This window comes from Sus scrofa, chromosome 1, assembly GCF_054392235.1.
Source record: "Sus scrofa isolate SSC_HxYL_T2T_F1_AM1 chromosome 1, Sscrofa_HxYL_maternal_Yorkshire_Landrace_v2.0, whole genome shotgun sequence".
Lineage (NCBI taxonomy): Eukaryota > Metazoa > Chordata > Mammalia > Artiodactyla > Suidae > Sus > Sus scrofa.
Window position 1 is genome coordinate 142,329,261 of NC_139383.1, and position 23,730 is coordinate 142,352,990.

The 23,730-nt window shown below is 38.0% G+C and overlaps 1 protein-coding gene across 3 annotated transcripts in view; it reads left to right on the top strand.

Moving 5' to 3' along the window:
* Positions 1-23,730, top strand: part of LOC106506784 (uncharacterized) — a 120,603-nt gene that overhangs the window by 7,456 nt on the left and 89,417 nt on the right. The window lies entirely within an intron of this gene.

Consider the following 23,730-nt stretch of genomic DNA (forward strand, 5'->3'; position numbering starts at 1 on the left):
TCTTCCTCAGGCTTTTATATAAAAGTAAAATATTCCCTCTCTATCAATTCTAGCCCTGTTTATCTGCCCACCTCCCACCACAACAAGGATTTTTGTTCCTGTTTCCTTTTAACCTCTTCTTTCTACTCTCAGATTTAGACTACTCAGCACCTGCTTCTCTCTGGATTAAACCTACTGTGTACTCTGAGCTCCTTGAAGTTCTGGGACTCCCTGGTGATGGACTTGCCCTTGAGGCCGGCTCCTTTTCTCCCCACCTCCCTGTTCCCATCTTTTCTCTCAAATCTCCCTTTCCTAAAAAAAAAAAAAAAAAAAAAAAAAAAAAAAAAAAAAATTCTTTTTTTCCAACTCTGTTTCTAAGCTGAAGGTTCCCTCCTCTTTCCACTCTGCAACATCTGGCACTTTCTTTGGAATTTATCTCACTGTATTAGGCATGTGTGAACCCTGGTAGTTCTACCCAGCCCACTCAGGAAGTCTTAAAAAACTTTGTATTTTGTTGTAGCTTCTATTTGCTCTATTGTAATCTAAAAACAAATTTAAGACCCTGTGTTTACATAAAACATTGGCCCTTCAAGCCCTCTACCTGTGTTAGCAGTTTGTGTGTGGGAGGGTGCACACATACATATATAATATATAGTTTAATAGTCATAATTCAAAGACTATAGAAGTTTAGGTCATAGAAGGAGAGCTATGGAGGAAATGTCAGTATTAGAGGAAAAGATAGCAATTATTTTTATTATCTGTTTTGTATAACATCTTGTGTTATTTAAATGTTTCCTTTTTGCTATCCATGTCTTCCTAGATATATTGTGGATTTTGGAGACCAATAAAAAGCTTTTGCAATGGTCTACATAAGAGAAAAGTTAGGGTACTAGACAGGGGCTAGAGAGAAGAAAATGGATACAAATACAAAAGGTAACAGAATATTCAGGACTATTTAGGTTCTGGGAGGGAAGTTGCTTTTCAGAAACTTGCACTTGAGCTAGGGAGACATGGAAAACTAAAAGGAAGCATTTACAAAATACAAGACGTGGGAGTTCCCATTGTGGCACAGCGGAAATGAATCTGACTAGTATCCATGAGGATGAGGATTCGATCTCTGGCCTCGCTCAGTGGGTCGGATATCTGGCGTTGCTGTGAGCTATGGTGTAGTTCACAGATTTGGCTTGGATCCCATGTTGCTGTGTCTGTGGCATAGGCCAACAACTGTGGTCTGATTCTATCCCTAGTGGGAACTTCCATATGCCATGGGTGTGGCCCAAAAAGGAAAAAAAAAAAATTAGAAGATGTTCTATGAACAAATGTCATGGCAAGTACTAAAAATTAATGCTGCTATTTCCCTCTAATGGCACTAATCTTATTAGCATCCCCAAATATGCCCATTTTGGAATCCTATGATCATACCTTTAGTACCTTTGTATTATAAAATCTAAAATATACACCATATTGGAAAATGCTCTACTTAACAATTATTAGATACTCAAAACTCAGTTCCAATGATGTTGGCCAGTCCTTATATCACCAGAAAGAGATGTTTTCATAGCTGCCAGAATGGCCATCATCAAAAAGTTTAAAATAATAAATGATAGAGAGGGTGTGGAGAACAGGGGACACTCCTACACTGTTCGTGGAAATGTAAGTTGGTGCAACCACTACCGAGAAAAGTATGGAGGTTCCTCAGAAAAACAGAAATAGAGTTACCATATCCACCAATCCCACTCCTAGGAATGTATCTGGGCAAAACTAATTCAAAAAGACACATACACCCTTATGTTCACAGCAGCACTATTCACAATAGCCAAAGCATGGAAACAATGTAAATGTGCACTGAGAGGATGAATGGATTAAGAAGTTGTGGTACATATATATATATACAATGGAATACTACTCATCCATTTAAAAAGTGAAATAATGCCATTCACAGCAACATGGATAAAAACTAAAGATTATCATACTAAGTCAAGTAAAGAAAGACAAGTACTATTTGGTATCACTCATATATGTGGAATCTAAAATATGGCACAAATGAACCTATCCACAGAACAGAAAGAGACTCACAGACATAGAGAACAGACTTGTGGCTGCCAAGCGGGAGGGAGAAGGGAGAAGGATGGATTCAGAGTTTGGGGGTAGTAGATGCAAGCTATTACATTTAGAATAGATAAGCAACAAGGTCCTATAGCACAGGGAACTATATCCAATCTCCTGGGATAGACCATGATGGAAAAGAATATAAAATATAATGTGTATATATGTATAGTTGAGTCATTTTGCTGTACAGCAGAAACTGGCACAACATTGTAAATCAACTGTACTTTAATAAAATAAACATTTTTTAAAGAGATGTTTTCATTCTCCATAAGATTTAAAATCCTAAGAAGACACTCACTTTCCTTCATCCTGGAGAATGCCACCCTCAGCTTTAAATCTCTTTATCAGGAAGCCCTAAAACACTTCACACCCTTATTATCTTCTAAGTCTTAGCCAGTCTTTGTTTATTTCAAGTTTCCTTCCTTTGTTGGATCATCCCCCTCTTCCTTTTGGGTCCCCTGCCAAGTTGTGCCAAGTACTTTGAATAGTCTTTCTTTACTAACTTATTGTCCTTGCTTATTTTAAGTACCTGGCCCCATAGTTTTCTATAGAGCTTTTTAGAATTGATTTGGTAAAATGAAATTATTTTCTACAGTCTACATTATTTGCTCATCTACATCTTAGGAATATAATTATTCTTGATAGTCCCATGATAGTATTGTTTCCTCTGTGTTTAATATCTATATTTAGTTATCCATCATTTCCAGGTTTTAATAAATCCTATTATTCATAGTATCAAATTACTTTTATATAATAACTTATAAAGTGAGCTGATAGGTGTTTTATCGAGTATTATTTAATACAGTACTAGTAATTTATTACTCCTAGAGGACAACTTTTAGTTTATACTTTGAATGTATATCTTTGGAGCTCCTATCCATTCAAATGTATAAATGACATTAGATATTTTTCAAAGCTTTCATTCAAATTCATAAATTCTATTTATGTATGATTCCAGTTTCTTTTATTCTTTTTGTATATCTACAATGTCAAATTTTCTTGGCAATCACTTGAAATGTAACTCATTTAATTCCAACAGTAATAATTTCTTGGCTCATTTATCCTTTTTCATCACCTTCACTTCTGATATTGATCTTTTTATAAAACCAAAAATAGTTAAGGATAGAGAAAAGCTCTAGAAAAAAACTGTAATTAGAAATCATTAGAGACTGCTGTTTATGTCCAACTCTCAAAAGATCCACTTTTGATAAACATACAGAAGATAGCTATATCTTTCAACTCTGGAATTCTCTTGTGGCACAGCAGGTTAATCTAGTGATTATTTTATATGCCAGGCAAAGTTCTAGAGATGAAATTAAGGCTGTACTTGATTTCAGAGACCTAATGTCTGGTGAAGGTATAAGTTGGTAAATCACCATTACGATCGTAAGTGATATAAGAGTTATGAATAAAGTGCTATAGAAGAACTGGTTTTGCTTCACTTAAAATAGAAGATTAAGAAGTTCCCCTGTGGCATAGCGGGTTAAGGATTTGGCATTGCCACAGCTGTGGAGCAGGTCACACGGGTTCAATCCCTGGCCAGGGAACTTCCAAAAAGAAAAAAAGATTATAGGGAAAAACCAGTTCTTTCTGACCATGTTTCTCTCCTGTGTGTCTCTGTTACTTTCACACAGAACATTTCACTTTTCATAACCAATGTGTAGAGTTTTTTCCCCCATACCACATGACACCAGCTAAATGGCCTACGATTTAACTCAATTCTGCTACCATCTACCTGGAGATTCTATACGTCAAGTTCTCAGTCCCATAAGACTGCCCACAGCCCCAAATTCATATGCCAGTTGCAAGCCCAGATTGTCACCTGGATTTCAGATCAACAGGCCATAAATAGGAGTTTCCAAAGGCTCTCGCCTCAGGTTTAATTTGCTAGACCAACTCATCCAACTCAGGGAAAGATTTACTTACATTTACCAGTTTATTATGAAAGAATCTGATAAAGGAAACAGATGAACATCCAGATAGAAGAGATGTGTAGGGCAAGGCATGAGGAAAGGAGTGGAGTGTCCCTGGGTCCAACAATCCCAAAGCTCTCTGAACCCCGATACTGGGATTTTATGGAAGCTTCCTCACATAGGCATAATTAATTATTAACTCAGTTTCTAGCCCCTGTCCTCTCTGGAAGATAAGGGATAGAAGGTGAAAATTCCAAGCTTCTCATCATGGCTCTTCCCTATCCAGGAGCCCACCCGGAGTCACCTCATTAGAACAGAAGATACTCCCAGGGCTCTTATCTCTTGGGAATTTACAAGAGTTTTAGGAGCTCTATGTCAGAGACAGGGTCAAAGACAAATATTAGAACAAGAGACGGTCCTAGTGTTATCATTTAGGAATTCACAAGGATTTTAGGAGCTCTGTGCCAGGAATGAAGGGCAGATATGTATATATTTTTTCTTTTAGTATTTTTATATATAGAAAATACATGTAAAATATATATTTCCTATATATTTATATATATTTCCTTATATTTATATATATTTTCTATATATTTTTTCTATTATTTCACGTTGAGTTACTATAAAAACATTGTGAAACATAAGCAAGGAACAATGAAATTAAAAACCATCCTTGAAAAATGGCTTCACTTTTGTGTTCAAGGAGAGTGTGAAAGGAAAAAAAAAATGCTGATGGTTGTTATTTGTACAGTTTTTTACCTCCAAAGGACCCATTGGAGCTAAGAGATTTGATAAATGTTTGATTCTTTTTTGGTACATTTTTACATCACAACACAGTCAGAATGCTGAAGACCCTGAGAGAAGATAAAGCTCTTATAGCCACTCCCCAAACTTCAGCCTATTTAAATATTTTCACCTTTCACTAATATCTAACTTTACTCTCCCTGGGAGAATGTCTGTGTGATATCATCTAGGGACCCAGTGGCTGTTTATGCAGCTGGATTGTTTGTTTTCAATTATGTTTTCTGGCAGTTATTTATTGTATAGGGCCTTTTGGTTTATTTCAGCAATTTACTAATTAGTACCTAAATACTCTGAGAAAATAATGTTTTACATGAGGCACTTTGTTTTGACTCCCAACTCAAGAACTGTCTGTGGCTGCTTTTTGTGTACTAACTGCTCAAGACTACCTGTCTGCTTCTCATCTCATCCACCCCAAGGTAGTTTTCTCATCTCTTCTAAACGCATGCAAAAATTCTATATTCACATAGTTTTTGTTGTATTTATTTTATTCCAAAAAGTATTCCTAGGTTCCTACTGTATATTCTGAATAGCACATTAAGAAAAGAGGAGCCTTGTTTTCCAAGATTTATTTTATTTTTCTAAGATGTCTAGTATTGAGAGAAGTTGCCTGTTGCCCCTCTAGAGTTTGAATGAAGCTCGTGTGAAGCTGGGTCGTCATGCATCATGTGCAATTCAGAACTATAATTTTAAAAAGCTCAAAATAAACATCAAGATGAAAAAAATCCCAAAACTTAGTCGGCCACCTCAAATGAGATATATTGGAATTGAAAGGTTTTTCTTTTTTTTTTTTTTTTAAAGTCAAATTCTTTTTCTTTTCTTTTCTTTTTTTGGCTGCACCTGCAGCATGTAAATATTACTGGGCCAGGGATCAAACCTGTGCCTCAGCAGCAACACAAGCTGCTGCAGTAGTGACAACCCCAGATCCTTAACTGACTGCACCACAAGAGAACTCCAGAATTGCAACTTTATATGGACTTTTCCATGTATCACTACAGTAATCCTCAAGTGCAAAGAAAAATACTAAACTGCCTCTTTTGGTTCAATTTTAAATTAATTAAAACATGTGCTCCTGTAAAAACTTAGAACTGTATAGAAAAGTGGTACAGAGTGAAAATTAAGACACCAATCCCATTCACCTCAAAGATGACCAGTATGAACAGTTTAGAATATATAATTACGGATCCTTTTCTATGTAAGTATACATATACACATAATAAATAAGTTTTACGTATTATTCTGCTTCCTTTTGACATGCTGTGTACATTTTCAACATTAGGGTTCGTTCTTATAAAGGGTCATATAGTATTTTATAGTGTGAGCATACTGTAATTTATCCATTTCTCTCTATAAATGGACACCAGTCATTGATTATTAGCAGATTTTTTTCTTTTTTCTTTTTTTTCCTGTTAGAAACAGTGCTTCAGTAAACATGCTTGTGCACTTCAAGCTTAAAGGGGAAGATTTCTCTTGGAAAGATTTATGTCAGTGAATTTACAAGGTCAAAGAGACAAATATTTTAAACAATGAAAGATAAGACTAAACTGTCCTCCAAAAACACTGTTCCATTTTTCAAATCAATTATTTTCTCATCAGTAGTATGTGAGAATAGGAGCTTCCCTTGTGGCGCAGCAGAAACAAATTGGACTGGTGTTTATGAGGATGCAGGTTGGATCCCTAGCCTCGCCCAGTGGGTTATAGATCCAGCATTGCTCTGAGCTGTGGTGTAGGTCACTGAAGTGGCTTGGATTTGGCGTTGCTGTGGCTGTGGTGTAGGTCACAGTTGTAGCTCTGATTCAACCCCTAACCTGGGAACCTCCATACCCTCACTCAAAATGGATACTAGCAGTCTCTTTTAATTTTTGCCAGTCTAGTACCACCCAATATGGTATCATTGCATTTCCTCAATCATTAGATTTAATTTTATTCATGTTTCTTCTTCAGTGAATTTCCTAATCCAGCTGTTTCTCATTAATTTCTCTTTGCTTCAGCTCCCTTAGTTGTACCCATAGCAAAATATTGTTGTGAAGTAACCATTATGAAAATACTCATTTATTCAACATCATTATGAGTGGGTCACTTATCTTTGTAAGAAAAATAATAAATAAAAAAAAAGAAAGTACAGTTGACTCTTGAACAACGCTAGGGTTAGGAACACCAACCTGTGCAGTTAAAATCCATGCCTAACTCCACAGTCAGCCCTCTGTGTTGAAAGTTCCATATCCGCAGATTTAATCAACCAGGTTGTATAGTACTATAGTATTTGTTATTGAAAAAAATCCACTTATAAGTGGATTGGTGCAGCTCAAACCCATGTTGTTCAAGGATCAAGTATTGTTTAGAAAGGCTTTTCAAATTTTTCATTCCTGTGTGATATTATATTTTTATTTATGTGATTTTGAAATTTGATTTTTCTCCAGTCACACAGAAACACTGTAAACATTGTATTCTGACTAGCAATAATAATACATATACTTCAGAGAGAAATTCAGTGGAGCTACATATACCCTATTACTATAAAGTGGACCTTTATCATAGTGTTCCCCTACCACAGCTTCTCCAGGACAAAGGTGTTAAATTAAACCAGCATTATTCCAAACAGTGTTATGAGACAGACACCTAACTTTTTTCTCTATATTGGACCAATAATATGGAATGACCCTCTCAATAAATACATATGGGCAGATGTTGCTGGGATCTTGTATGAAAGTGTGGGACATTTTTACATGGGCGCAAAGGGCCCAGAATTACCAAAGCAATCCCTAGGAAAAAGAACAAAGCTGGGAGCATAGCCCTCCTACACTTTAGACAATACTACAAAGCTACAGTAATCAAAACAGTGTGGTACTGGCATAAAAACAGTCATATGGATCAACGGAACAGAATAGAGAGCCCAGAAATAAACCCATGCACCTAAGGTCAATTAATCTACAACAAAGGAGGCAAGGATGTACCATGGAAAAAAGACAGTCTCTTTAGCAAGTGATGTCAGGAAAGCTGGACAGCTGCATATAAATCAATTAAATTAGAACATGTTCTCACATCATATACAAAAATAAACTCACAATGGTTTAAAGACGTAAATATAAGACATAACACCCTAAAACTCCTAAAAGAGAACACAGACAAAACATTCTCAGACATAAATCAGAGTAACATTTTCTTATATCAGTCTCCCAAAGCAAATGAAATAAAAACAAAAGTAAACAAATGGGACCTAGTTAAAAGCTTTTGCGTAGCAAAGGAAATCATCAACAAAATGAAAAGAAAACCTATGAGATGAGGAAAAATATTTGCAAATGATGTAACCAATAAGGGGCTAGTTTCCAAAATATACACACAGCTCAATATCAAAAACAAACAAACAACTCAATGAAAAAATGGGCAGAAGACCTAAATAGACATTGCTCCAAAGAAGACATACAGATGGCCAACAGGCATATGAAAAGATGCCCCAGGACATCACTGATTATTAGAGAAATGTAAATCAAAACCACAATGAGGTATTACCTCACACTGGTCAGAAAGGCTATTATCAAAAAGTCTACAAATAATAAATGCTGGAGACAGTGCAGAGAAAAGGGAACCCTCCAGTGCTTTTGATGGGAATGTAAATTGGTACAGCTGCTACAGAAATCAGTATGGAGGTTCCTTAAAAAACTGAAAATAGAGATACCTGGTCATATATCTAGAAAAGGTGAGGCCTCTAATTCAAAAAGATACATGCACTCCAATGTCCATAGCAACACTATTCACGATAGCCAAGACACTGAAACAACCCAAGTGCCCATCAACAGGCAATTGACTTAAGGATATGTGGTACATACATACAGACACACACACACACACACACACACACGAATATTACTCAGCCATAAAAAAGAAGGAGATATTGCCATTTGCAGCAACATGGATGGACCTAGAGAATATTATGCTTAGTGAAGTAAGTCAGATAGAGAAAGATAAAACTATATGAAATCACATATATGCAGAATCTAAAAATAAAACAAATGAATCTATATACAAAGCAGAAACAGGCAAAGAAAACAAACTATGATTAATAAAGGGGAAAGGAAAGGGGGGATAAATAGGAGTATGGGGTTAACTACAAACTACTATACCTAAAATAGATAAGCAATAAGGATTTACTGTAATAATCTATACTGGAATGTAATCTAGAAAAAAACTGAATCACTCTGCTGTACACCTGAAACTAACACAATATTATACATCAATTATACTTCTGTTAAAAAAAAAAAAAGTGTTGTATGTTCTTCCTTGGTGGAGCACATGAAGATAATCATAATAGCTAACATTTATTGTGTGCTTACCACATACCAGGCTCTGTTCCATGTGCTTTGCATATGTTAATGCTAATTTTATCATGAGATGGGTACTATTAGTATCATCTCCATTTTAATGATGAGGAAATGCAAGCACATAGGTTAAACAACTTGCTCGAATAGGTCTTACAACAAGAAAGTGGCAGAGCCTAGATTCAAACTCAGGCCACCTGATTCGAGAGCCTTACTCACAGCTACACTGCTGGGCTTCCAGAACAGTGTTTGACTAAAATAGTAACACGGGGAAAAAGACTCTAAGAAGAAAGATGTGGACAAGGAGAGAAAAGAAGCAAGGGAGGGGTAAAAGGATAAGAAAGAATAATAAAGCTGAAGGAAAAAAAAAAGGTGAAAGAGAAAGAAATGCGAAAAATTTCCATCTGAGCCTCTCATGCCATCAGCTCAATGGACAACTAAACAGGGCTTGTTAACATCCACACCAATGAAAAGCTGTTCCTCAGGTTCTCTAGTCCTTGGCCCAGCCACTCTTTCATACCCACATCCAGACATACTTCTTCCAAGTTGGAAACATAGTCCTGACCTCTGCCCATGCTGTACCTCTCAAAGACTCACAAAAATTGTAGAGATATGGGTTCTTACAAAGAAAGATGGGATTGACTCTACCTCATCATCTGATTTGTATTTTTAGGTGTAATACAAGCCAGTGGCCAAAATGTTTACAAAGTGTGCCCTTAAAAAATACTGGAAGAAATATTGTGAAATTTGAATACTGATTTCAAGTTCTCCCTAATTAAACTCAATCGTGAGCACAGTAGAAAAGATAATGGGGATTATTCTGTAATAGTGCTTCTCAACTGGGGGTGATTTTTGCCCCCCAAAGGACATTTGGTGATGTCCAGAAACATTTTTTGTTATCACAATTGGGGGGCAGGGGAAGGGATTATTCCACTGACATCAAATGGGTAGAGACCAAGGATGCTGCTAAAGACAGTGCCTCAACAAAGAAATATCCAACTCAAAACCTCAACAGCAGCAGGGATGAGAGCCCCTGGGAGATAAAGCAGTACTACCAGCTCAGGTTGGAGTTCTCCTCTAGTGGCATGGGAATCTGTCCCCTAAGGAGAATATGAGGACAACTGGAACTTTCTCTTCAGCCAAACTCTACTTGTTCCTTCCAACTCTTTCCAGTCTGGCCTAAGGCCAGGCTATTCATGAAAAAAGAAAAATTGGTGCAAAACAGAAATGGTATAAAAGCCCAAGCCAGCCATAATATTTGGGTGCAATTTCTTGCCAGAGTTTTCTACCTTAAGTCATGAAATATATTGCAGGATTTTGTGAATGACGTTCTTTGGGTGTTTCTTTATAAAACCATGGACTGAAATGAAACTGAGCAGGTATTGTAGGGATAATAAAAGAAGGAAAGAAAAGGAAGACTTTATTTTATGGAAACTATCTAAGGGATAATTATTACAATAATTAGTATTACCCAAACACTAGGATATTTGGATGAATATTCCTTATCTTAAGAAAACATACTGGAGTTCCCATCGTGGCACAGTGGTTAACGAATTCGACTAGGAATCATGAGGTTGTGGGTTCGATCCCTGGCATTGCTCAGTGGGTTAACGATCGGGCGTTGCCGTGAGCTGCAGTGTAGGTTGCAGACGCGGCTCGGATCCCGCGTTGTTGCGCCTCTGGCATAGGCCGGAGGCTACAGCTCCAATTCAATCCCTAGCCTGGGAACCTCCATATGCCGTGGGAGCGACCCAAGAAATGGCAAAAACACAAAACAAACAAACAAAAAAAGCCAAGAGATGCAACAGTAACAGGAAAATAGTACTTTCACTCATGAGAAAAGAACGTAAAGAATATGGTGGCAAGGGGACTCCCACCTCTTTATCATCACCAAGGTAAAATATAGTGTGACCTATTGGTGGGAATGTAAACTGGTGCAGCCACTGTGGAAAGCAGTATGGAGATTTTTCAAAAAAAATAAAACTAGGGCTGCCACACGACCAGCAATTTCAGTCCTGAGTATATATCTAAAAGAAACAAAAACACTAATTTGACGATACATGCACCCCAGTGTTCATAGCAGCATTATTTACAATTGCCAAGATATGGAAGCAAACTAAGTGTCCATCAACAGATGAATGGATAAAGTAGGTGTGGTATATATACACAACAGGATACTATTCAGCCATAAAAAGAATGAAAATTTACCATTTATAGCAGCATGGATAGACTTGGAGGGCATTATGGTAAGTGAAATAAGGCAGACAGAAAAAGACAAATACTGTATGGTATCACTTAGAGGTGGAATAAAAAAATACAGCAAACTAGTGAGTACAATGAAAAAAAGAGGCCAACTCACAGGTATAAAGAGCAAACTAGTGGTTACCGGTGGGGAGAGGGAATGGGAAGGATAATATAGGGGTAGGGTACTAAATTATTTTGTATAAAATATGCTATAAGGATACACCACACAACACAGGGAACATAGTCAATATTTTTGTAATAACTCTAAATGGAATATAACATTTACAAATTGTGAATAACTGTATTATACATTTGTAGCTTATATGATATTTTACATCAACTGCACTTCAATAATATATATAGTGTCTATATATACACATACATACATATACATACATATATGTATAGTGTCTCTCTATGTATATGGTGTGACAAGGCAGACTCGCAGCACACAGGATCAAAAGTTTCCCAACATTTCATAAGGAAGACCGTTATCTCAGAATCCCAAAGAAGTATATTATAATTCTTCTGCAGTACTTCTTCCATAGTAATCACTCAATAAAATACATACTGGGGCCAATCAGTGAAAATGTAAAACTATTCTACAGCAGAGGGAGGATATCTTGGGGACATGAATTATATGCAGGAAGGCAAATTTCATTTAGTTATTTTACTTGATTTGACTTAAGATGTCACTATAGTGTCTAATTTTCTCTGGTTTCACTTTACCAAAGTTTGTGCACATGGAACTGCGTCTCAGGCTTGGGACTAAGGGGAAATGAACAAAATATCAAAATTTTGAATTATCACAGAGCAGTCTGTTTTTTAGCTCTCCTGAGATTGTGGAAATAATATCCATTCTGTCTTGTTTCTCCTTCATATTTAGGCAAGACAAGATTTCTTTTAACTCCCTGATGTTCTAAGTGAAAATATTCCTTTGATCCCTACTTCAGGAAATCTCCCATCAGTCAAACATCTTCTAGTTTCATGTTTGCTCCAGTTAAATTGCTTCCTGTTGAAGTATAACGGTTCTATACGGCTGTCCTGCAGGCTTCGTAATCCTTAAAATCTTCAACTTTTAGAAATGAAAGAGATATTAGAATATAGTGGGTATATTTTTTCATTTCAATTAATAGATGATTTGATGGCTGTGTCTAATTTGATTTTTCAAAATGGGGGATTTAATGCGAGGATTCTAATGCCTCTAATTCTGTAAAGGACAAGAGTACACTGGGCCTCAGCGTCGTGGATTTAAAAGTTGTTTCTGTCATTCTGCTCTAATTCTGTGTCTGCTTCTTTTTTGTATCTGATGGCTATTTCTATCACACACATCAAATTAAGGGAGGGAGCCACTAACCAGCCACAGGTTTGTATGTTCTCAGTTTCATCAGTTTCAGTCACCAGAGGGAGGCTGATAGGAATTTTTGGCTTCCTGCTCCAAAATTCCTTGGGAAAAAAATTTGTATTGACCCAGCTGGACCAGTCAACATTGTCCATGGATAGGGTGGGAGTTTATGAACTTGGTGATTAGTAGTGTGGTCCCATTGTAACCATAGACAGGATGGCGTTGTAGAGTGAGCATGGCAGAAAAAAATATCTGTATCTACTAGGAAATAATTTAATCCAAGCTTTTCATGCAATAGATGATGAAAATGAAGCTCAGAAAGCCTCATTGACTTTGGGGTCACCAAGTCTAGTGGGAGAGCTAGAACCAGATCCCAGGTCTCCTGAGTGCCCAACCTGTGTCCTCTTACTCAACAGACCCATATAGAGCATTGACTATGCGCCAGACCTGCTTTCAGGTGCTCAGACTGGTTACAACAGTAACAACAGCTAAGGAGTCCTTGTCCTCACTATATTGCTTCTTAAATCATAAATTATCTTCTGATCACCCTTTTTCTAAACAGCTACATTTAGCTGTTTTTTTTTTTAATCACTGCCTCTAATATTCCTTATTGAAAACTCAAGAAAATATCCCCTTTTCCCTGCCTCTTCCTTAGTTTCCCACATGCCAATTGATTCTGATATTAGCTTTTCTAAAATACACACACAGGGAGTACCTGTTGTGGCTCAGCAGTAACAACCCAACTAGTATCCGTGAGGATGCAGGTTCCATCCCTGGCCTTGCTCAGTAGGTTGGGGATCTGGTGTTGTGGTGAGCTGTAGTGTAGGTCACAGACATGGCTCAGATCCAGCATTACTATGACTGTGGCCAGCAGCTATAGGTTGGATACGCCCCCTCGCCTGGGAACTTCCATATGCCACAGGTGTGGCCCTTAAAAGCAAAAATAAATGCATAAATAAATAAATAAAAATAAAACCCACGCATAGAGTGATTTCTCTGAGACACACCCAGTCATAAGATACACATTTAACTAACATACACAAGACTTTGAAGGGACAGACATTTGCATCAGGCAGCAGGCACACTGTAAGAGGAAAAAGTAAACACTTTTATCTAGTAGTTGCAATGCCTCATTTACTGCTTTTCCTCAAAGGAAGGACATTAAATGTACAATTGCAAATTCTTTGAGAACACTTTGGGAACACCAAGAGGGAAAGAATATAAAGGGATAAGACAGTAAATTGAGTTTATAGTCAGACATCATACTTTCCATTTGCCAGCTCTGTGACCTTCAGAAGTTCATGTAACTTCTCTGGGACTTAGAGAGCTTTGTTTTGTTTTGTTTTTTAGGGCTGCACCTGCGGCATATGGAGGTTCCCAGGCTAGGGGTTGAATCAGAGCTACACCTGCCAGCCTATGCCACAGCCACAGCAACACAGGATCTGAGCCACGTCTGTGACCTGCACCACAGCTCAGGGCAACGCTGGGTCCTTAATCTACTGAGCAAGGCCAGGGATTGAACCCCCAATCTCATGGTTCCTAGCAGGCTTTGTTTGCACCGCACCATGACAGGAACTCCTGAGGGCCTTAGTTTTCTAATTTATAAAATAAGAATGGGGAGTTCCTGTCGTGGCGCAGCAGAAACGAATCCAACTAGGAGCCATGCCGGTTTGATCCCTGGCCTCGCTCAATGGGTTAAGGATCCGGCATTGCCGTGAGCTGTGGTGTAGTTCACAGACACGGCTGGCATTTGGCATTGCTGTGACTCTGGCATGGGCTGGCGGCTACAGCTCCGATTAGACCCCTAGCCTGGCAACTTCGATATGCTGTGGGTGCGGTCCTAAAAGGACGAAAAAACAAAAAATTAATTAATTAATTAATTAAATAAAATAAGAATGGGGACTAGACAATCTCTATTAAAATTATTTCTAATTTCTGTTCTTAACAATGTTCTTAAAAAGATTAGACATGCCAATGAAAAATAAAATCAATTCCAGTTTCAAAATTCCACACTTTCATGATAGCAAGTGGGTTTCACCCTGCAAAGGTGACTAGCCTTTGCATTTTACTGTTTGTACACAGATCTTAAATGGCCTAATTTATGTTAATTAAATCAACCAGATTTCTTTGAAAACAAGATAGCTTTGTCTCCCAGTGCTAACCTTATAATGGGTTGTTGCTGTGCTTTAAAATATCTGTTTAGGTAGCCAAAAACATCTCACATTGGTCTTACATGGAAAAATGCCACCCCTCCAAAGGATTCCTTCCCCCCTTCCCATATTAGAAGTCTGAGATGTGGTATGAATATGTAATTGATATTATTCAGAGTCCTCCACACATTTCATCCCATGGAAATCTAAGGAAAAAGCAATGGAGAGGAAAGGCCTTTTATTTTTGTTCACTGAGTATCTCCAGTACGCCCGCCTGATTAACTTTTTAGGCCTGCATTAATTTCTTTATTACCTGGACACATGGGTTAGTGGCTAGTATTTATTTATTTTTTTCTGTCTGATATCAGAATATTTTCATATTGTGCTCTATAAAAAAGGATCTTGGATCAAGCATTTCCACACAGACTTGTGTTCCCTTGACTACCAGAGATGGCTGTGCCTTGATGGGCCGTGGAAGGGACAGCATGTGAAATGTGCCAGTTCCCAGAAACAGCATACAGCCTCTGTGGCCAGATTCTGGACAGGCATTCCTGGAAACTACCACTCAGGAGTGCTACTTTTAGCAACAATACCAACTAAGATATGATGTAGGAGTCAGAACATTGTGCTGTATCTTGTCTAAGTCTCTTGAATGAGCAACTGTTTGTGGGTGCTTACTGAGCTGATAGCTGAATACTAGTCTTTATGGAACATGGCTATCAGTGTGTGCCCACTCAAAAGTGGCCACAGAGCAAAACTTCTGGAGTGGCAACTTCGCAATGGGCATCAAAAACCTTAAAAATACACAAAACTTATCTCAGTCATTCTATCTCTTAAGAATTTATCCTAAGGAAATAAGTGGGTTGTATAGTGATGACATAGGAAACATGCAATAAATGTTAGTTGTTATTATGAGGAAAGTTATCACAGCATGCTTTCTTTATAATGGGCAAAACCTAGATTAAACCTAAATGCACAAAAAAAGGAGACTGAGGAATTCCCATTGTGGCTCAGTAGTAACGAATGCAACTGGTATCCATGAAGAGGCCAGTTATCCCTGGCGCCACTCAGTGGGTTAATAATAATCAGGTGTTGCCATGAGCTGTGGTGTAGGTCGAAGACGTGGCTTGGATCCTGTGTTGCTTGGCTGTGGCATAGGCGGGCAGCTGCAGCTCCAATTCAACCCCTAGCCTGGGGACTCCATATACCACAGGTGTAGCCATATAAAGCAATTTAAAAGAAAGAAAGAAAAGGAGATTGATTAAATAAATGGCATCGTGTCCATTTAATATACATAAGGCAGCCTTAAAAAGTAAAGTATGTCAGTGGTTTCCATCACTTGGGTGATACATTAGAATTTTGATGTGCATCAGAGTTGCCCCAGGAACCTGTTAAAAAATAGTTTCTCGGGCTCCATCCAAAACATTCTAAGAGTAACTGGAAAGTCCAATAGATAAGACAGAAGTTAGGCTTCATATGAATTTTATTTATTTATTTTTAAGGGCTGCACATGCAGCATATGGAAGTTCCCCGGCTAGGGGCTGAATCGGAGCTACAGCTGCTGGCCTACGCCACAGCCATAGCAACACCCATATCCAAGCCACCTCTGTGACTTACACGACAGCTCAAGGCAAGCCAGATCCTTAATCCACTAAGTGATGCCAGGGATTGACCCTGAATCCTCTTGGGTACTAGTCAGGTTCTTAACCCACTGAACCACAACAGGAATTCCTGAATTCTATGTTTTATAACAAGAACATTAGTTTTGCTTAAAGCATTATTTACGTATTTATTTCACTCTCTTTTTTTTTTTTTTTTTTTTTATGGCCATACCTGCAGCATATGGGAATTCCTGGGCTAGGCATCAGATCAGAGCTGCAGCTTCTGACCTATGCCAAATTCAAGCCGTGTCTGCTACCTACACCACAACTCATGTCAACACCAGATCCTTAACCCACTGAGCGAGGACAGGGATAGAACCCACATTCTCAAGGAGACAATGTTGGGTCCTTAACCTGCTGAGCCACAATGGGAACTCCAAAACATTATGTCAATAAATGACTTGGAGATGTGTCTTAACAAGTCTATGGCAAAAATAATCCCTATATTTTATTTATTTATTTTGCATTTTAGGGCTGCACCTGTGGCACATGGAAGTTCCCAGGCTAGGAGTGGGATGGGAGCTGCAGCCTACACCACAGCCACAGCAATCGCCAGATCTGAGCCATATCAGTCACCTACACTGAAGCTCGTGGAAATGCCAGATCCTTAACCCACTGAGTGAGGCCAGGGATCAAACTCGTATTCTCATGGACACTAGTCGGGTTGTTTCACTGAGCCATACCGGGAACTCTAAAGCATTATTACTTATGTCAATAAACAATTGGAGACATTTTTTAACCAGTCCATTGCATAAACAATGCATGTATTTTAAAAGGACCTATTTAAATCCTTCAGGTCATTGAAAATAGGCCTGACTTGAAGCTGTATCTCTTTCAATGAAGTTTTATTTAAACAGGTATCACTATAAAATGTCTTTTCCTTAGTCCTCCAAATTATGTAATCCTCTTTCTATGCAGATAAATAGTTATCTCTTTAATAAAAGAATAACATTTTCCTTCAAAAGGAAGAGTCCATTTGGGGAAGAGTTTCATATTTGGGGCTTTCAGTCTGCCTTCTCTGAGTGTGTTTTATAACATCTGTATTGGAAAGAAAGGTAGTTGGAAGGCTGGAGTTGAGTATGAAAGCTTTTAATTATCAACTCTGAAGATTGCTCCAGCCTCAAGATAAACAACAATTTATCTGTATTTCCTTTTTTTGCTCAAAGACATGGACACAGTAAGAAGATGGCTAATAGTGTTAAATTAAACAAGGCCATTAGACTGAGGTGGCTTGAAGGCCTTAAGTAGCTCACAGTTAAGCAAACCCAAACCTGAGCTGAAATGCCTCAAGGTTAAGAAATTGAAACCTAAGGACAACCAATCACAAAGAGCCAACTCAGCTTTTCCCACATAAGGCAACTGCTTAAGTTAGAGCCAATCAAATAATTTCCTTGCTTTGCTCTGCCTCTTCTCTAAAAGTCTTTCCACTCTCTCCTGCTGGTGAAGCACTCTTCTCCACTTCTGGTTTGTCTCTGCCATATTTGAATCAGTTTGTGCTCAAATACACTCTTAAAAATTTGATATGCCCCAGTTCATCTTTCAACAACAGGATATGTTTTTTTTTTTTCCTCGTGAAACATTACTTCAAAGATCAATATATAATAGAGTGTATTAACATTGGCAGTTCAAGGTACTCCTATTTTCAGGATATTCTTTGCTGCTTATTATTATTGTTCCGAACCACTCAGCATAGAGTGACTCATTGGGATCGGATATGTCATGTTTTAGGAAGACTGTTAAACTCCTAATTTCTTATTCCTTCCCACACAGCAACTTCCCTAATAGCAGCGTTGTACCATTATGTAATGCCAATCTGTGCCAGACACTGCTGTAATCACTTCACCTAGGTATTTACATAATTAATTTTCATCCCAAAATTTGGTAGCACCATGATTCATTCCCTCTTTTACAGATGAAATCTCACCCCAGGAAGGTTAAGGCACCTGGTCAAGGTCACACAGTAACACATAAATAATCCCCAAGGACTTGAACCCAAGCATTCTGAAAGTCTTCAAAGGTAACCTCCCAGCCCCAATCTTAGGTGTTTTATCCTAGGGCTGACTTTTGCTTCCACTGCTGGAGAAGCTGTGTGTGGAAGAGAGAATGCAAAAGACTGAGTGGTAGGAGGAAGTGCCTCAGGACAAACAAAGGGAGTGTTCTGAAGTTTGTAAAATGGAACGGAGAAGGAGCAGGGTCAGAAATCCTGCCCCAATCCGCCTCTACATGGCCAAGGGCCCTTGGTAAAGGTATTTCATTTTTCTGAACCTCAGTTTCCTGGTATGTAAAAAGATGATGATAAGACCACTTTCGGTGTGTCCCTCTAGTGAAATAAGATAATGTATGCACTTTATTCACAGAGAAACCTTAGCTGTCACCTACTCCCACTCCCAATGAAAGGCAAAGAGAGAAACTTGAGATCTTTGAATTAACTAAATTGAAAAGACAGATCTCTGAGTAGACTTTCCTGAGGACTGGAAAACAAAACAAAACAAAGCAACAAAACAAAAACTCTCAAAAAGCTGGCATTTGTAAACATTAACTTTTGTAATTTCAAATGTTCTTTCTTCTTTCTTCATTTCTTAAAACTTTCTCTCTTCTTTTTCCTCCCTGTTCATTTCCCCTTTGTCTCTTAGTAGAATACTTTTTGGAAACTTTCAGCTTTGATTCAGCTAAGAGGAAAGAAGAAAAATTTCTACCATGGCCAGAAATATATGGATAGCTGAGTACCCTGGGGGACACCACAGCTGCAAAACAAAAGCACACAAAAAAAGCTGGCTGAACTGGGAAGTGTGTATTCTAGAGGGAGGAAGTATAAGGATGACTAAAAACTGCCGAGTCTTTCCAGCCTGGGACTGACTTTCCCGAGTTCTACTTTGCTTGTGTAGCTGATTTTACTAGAAAGTGGTCCTTTGCCTAGACCATCTTTTATTTCCTTTCGTATTCCTGTAGAATAATTTCAGTTGTTTCAGGCACACCTCTCATTTTGCCATCCAAATTGCTGGCTGGAATAGCAAAATGCATCTTTCCCTTTGGCTCTAACTCTGTAGAAGAACAGGAAAGGGCTAGACTTTGGGGTCAAAGAGCCCTGGGTTAAGCTTCAGCTCCCTACTTATTAGAGCACCTTGGGCAAATTATTTAACCTCTCAGCTTTCTTCATTTGGAAAGTGGGCATAAGTTAAGTAACAGCCATGTAGGTTTGTTTGAGATAATACATGTAAAGCTCTAGCATAGCAGTGGAACCTAGGAAATATTCATTTTATGGTGGCGCAATAATTATCTTTCCATCTATTTTTCTTTCTCCCACAAATGTTAGACATTTCTACTCAGTTTAAGAAGGTTTTGTCAGGTGAACTATATGAATGAAGAAGAGACCATTGTAGGGCAAAAGATATATTATAGTAAAAGACTTCTTTCCAGGGATTGGAAGAGTTTTAATGTTCTAAGTTATATTTTAGGTGAAAGTCAGAAAAGGAAACATAGGAATGTGAAAATAAATACAAAGTGATATTCTTCACAGTTGTCATCATGGTTCGGACGTCTTATTTAGAAAAATAATTTTTTTTTGGTCATGAGTGCAGCGTATGGAAATTCCTGGGCCAGGGATCAAACCTGTGCCACTGTTGCAACTGAACTACAGTTCCAGCAATGCTAGATTCTTAACCCACTATGCCACAAGGGGACACCTATATAAATAATTTCTGATTGTCTTAACTATATTTGTAGAAAGCCATATTATTTGATAAGTTAAGAAAGAAACAGAACTTTGTGTCCATGAAATTGAAAAAAACTAATTTATTTTTTTATTTTATTTATTTTTTAATTAATTTATTTTATTTTTTTTTTGACTTTTTGCTATTTCTTTGGGCCGCTCCTGCGGCACATGGAGGTTCCCAGGCTAGGGGTCGAATCGGAGCTGTAGCCACTGGCCTACGCCAGAGCCACAGCAATGCGGGATCCGAGCCGCATCTGCAACCTACACCCACAGCTCACGGCAACGCCGGATTCTTAACCCACTGAGCAAGGGCAGGGATCGAACCTGCAACCTCATGGTTCCTAGTCGGATTCGTTAACCATTGCGCCACGACGGGAACTCTGAAAAAAACTAATTTAAAATCCAGTTCGCTTTTAAAGATGAAAAGAGAACTTAGATTCTTTCCCCTGAATTAGTAGCTTTTCATGTGAATGAAGCTACCTAGCAGGTACCTTTCTTCCTCTAAATGACTTGCTGTTTTCATTCAAGGGACTTATTATTTCATAATATTTAAAATTTTAACTATTTTTATGCATATGTCATACATGAGGCACTTAGGATTAGAATATGAGCAAATCATAACCATAACCTGGGAAAACAGAAATGATTGCCAATGTTTTAAGCATATGTGAAAACTGAGCTTTTGAGGAATGTGGTTGTGTTCATTTGTGCTTATTAAAGGCTAGAGTGGGATCAATCTGATCACTCCTTCTGTGTCCTGGTTATAGAACTCTGTGTCCATAGGTATTTTCTAGGTTGCTGGTTTACTAGGTTAGGCGGATATTTATTTTCCATCTTGTGAATGACGGACAAAATTTATGCCCCAGAGTCAGAAGCTTGGGTGAGCCATTTGCTAGGGCCTTGAAAACCACCTTTCTCTGTCACACAAGCAGTTGTTGTAATCAAACTGGCTCCGTGCCTAGAGCAGGCTGTGTGACTCAGTGACAGTGGCAATCAGAGCATGGAGTAGGAGACAAAGAAGTCATAGATGAGGAAATTACAGTGACGGTGGCCAGTTAGGATTGGATGGCTTTCTATGAGTGGAGGGGTGTTTTGTTGTTAAAGAATTTTTTCCTTTAAATATCATTCATCAAAGACACATTTGATCCTCTTACTTTGGCATTAGATTTACACTTTTTTTGTCCTAGTAATTAATACTCTGTTTAACACTGCAAGTGATTCTGTACCAAGGGAGAGCTCCAGATATTATAATGATCATTCAGAATTTCCAGTGATTTTATTTTTATTTTTCTATTTTTTATTTTTTGTAATTATTATTATTTTTAATAGTTATTTCCCCAATACAATTTTTTTTTCTACTGTACAGCATGGTGACCCAGTTACACATACATGTACATGTTCTATTTCTCACATTATCATGCTCCATCATAAGTGGCTAGACATAGTTCCCAGTGCTACACAGCAGGATCTCATTGCTAATCCATTCCAAAGGCAATAGTTTGTATCTATTAACCCCAATCTCCCCAACCACCCCACTCCCTCCCCCTCCCTCTTGGCAACCACAAGTCTATTCTCCAAGTCCATGATTTTCTTTTCTGTGGAAAGTTTCATTTGTGCTATATATTAGATACCAGATATGAGTGATATCATATAGTATTTGTCTTTCTCTTTCTGACATTTCACTCAGTATGAGAGTCTCTAGTTCCATCCATGTTGCTGCAAATGGCATTATTTCATTCTTTTTTATGGGAGAGTAGTATTCCACAGTGTATATATATCACATCTTCCTAATCCAATCATCTGTCAATGGACACTTGGGTCGTTTCCATGTCTTGGCTATTGTGAATAGAGCTGCAATGGACATGCAGGTGCATGTGTCTTTTTTAAGGAAAGTTTTGTCCGGATATATGCCCAAGAGTGGGATTGCTGGGTCATATGAGAGTTCTATGTGTAGATTTCTAAGGTATCTCCATACTCATCTCCATAGTGGTTGTACCAGCTTACATTCCCACCAACAGTGCAGGAGGGTTCCCTTTTCTCCACACCTGCTCCAGCATTTGTTATTTGTGGACTTATGAATGATGGCCATTCTGACTGGTGTGAGGTGGTATCTCATGGTAGTTTTGATTTGCATTTCTCTAATAATCAGTGATGTTGAGCATTTTTTCATGTGCTTGCTGGCCATCTGTGCATCTTCCTTGGAAAAATGTCTATTCAGGTCTTTTGCCCATTTTTCCATTGGGTTGTTGGCCTTTTTGCTGTTGAGTTGTATAAGTTGTTTGTATAGTTTAGAGATTAAGCCCTTTTCCGTTGCATCATTTGAAACTATTTTCTCCCATTCTGTAAGTTGTCTTTTTGTTTTCTTTTTGGTTTCCTTTGCTATGCAAAAGCTTGTCAGTTTGGTGAGGTCCCATTGGTTTATTTTTGCTCTGATTTCTGTTGCTTTGGGAGACTGACCTGAGAAAATATTTGTAAGGTTGATGTCAGAGAATGTTTTGCTTATGTTCTCTTTCAGGAGTTTGATGGTGTCTTGCCTTATATTTAAGTCTTTAAGCCATTTTGAGTTTATTTTTGTGCATAGTGTGAGGGTGTGTTCTAGTTGTACTGATTTACGTGCAGCTGTCCAGGTTTCCCAGCACCATTTGCTGAAAAGACTGTCTTTTTCCCATTTTATATTCTTGCCACCTTTGTCAAAGATTAATTGACCATAGATGTCTGGGCTTATTTCTGTGTTCTCTATTCTGTTCCATTGGTCTGTCTGTCTGTTTTGGTACCAGTACCACACTGTCTTGATGACTGTGGCTTTGTAATATTGCCTGAAGTCTGGGAGAGTTATGCCTCCTTGCTTGGTTTTCGTTCCTAGAATAGGTTGGCCATTCTTGGTTTTTCGTGGTTCCATATAAGTATTTGAATTATTTGTTCTAGTTATGTGAAAAATGTCATGGTTAATTTGATAGGGATTGTATTGAATCTGTAGATTGCTTTGGGTAGTATAGACATTTTCACAATATTAATTTTTCCAACCCAGGAGCATGGAATCTTTCCATTTCTTTACATCTTCTTTAATTTCCTCGATTAATGTTTTATAGTTCTCAGCATATAAGTCCTTCACCTCCTTGGTCAGGTGTATTCCCAGCTATTTGATTTTTTGGGGAGTGCAATTTAAAAAGGTATTGTATTTTTGTATTCCTTTTCTAATATTTCATTGTTAGTATACAGAAATGTGACTGATTTCTGAATGTTAATCTTATATCCTGCTACTTTGTTGAATTTGTTGATCAGTTCAAGTAGTTTTTGGATTGAGTCCTTGGGGTTTTCTATATATAGTATCATGTCATCTGCATACAGTGACAGTTGTACCTCTTCTCTTCCTATTTAGCATTTCCAGTGATTTTAGATCCATGCTTGATAAGGGCATATGCCAACTCTCACTTGAATTAGATCCACTTTTTGGAGACACTTTGTGTTTTTTTTGTTTGGTTTTTTATTTTTTATTTTTT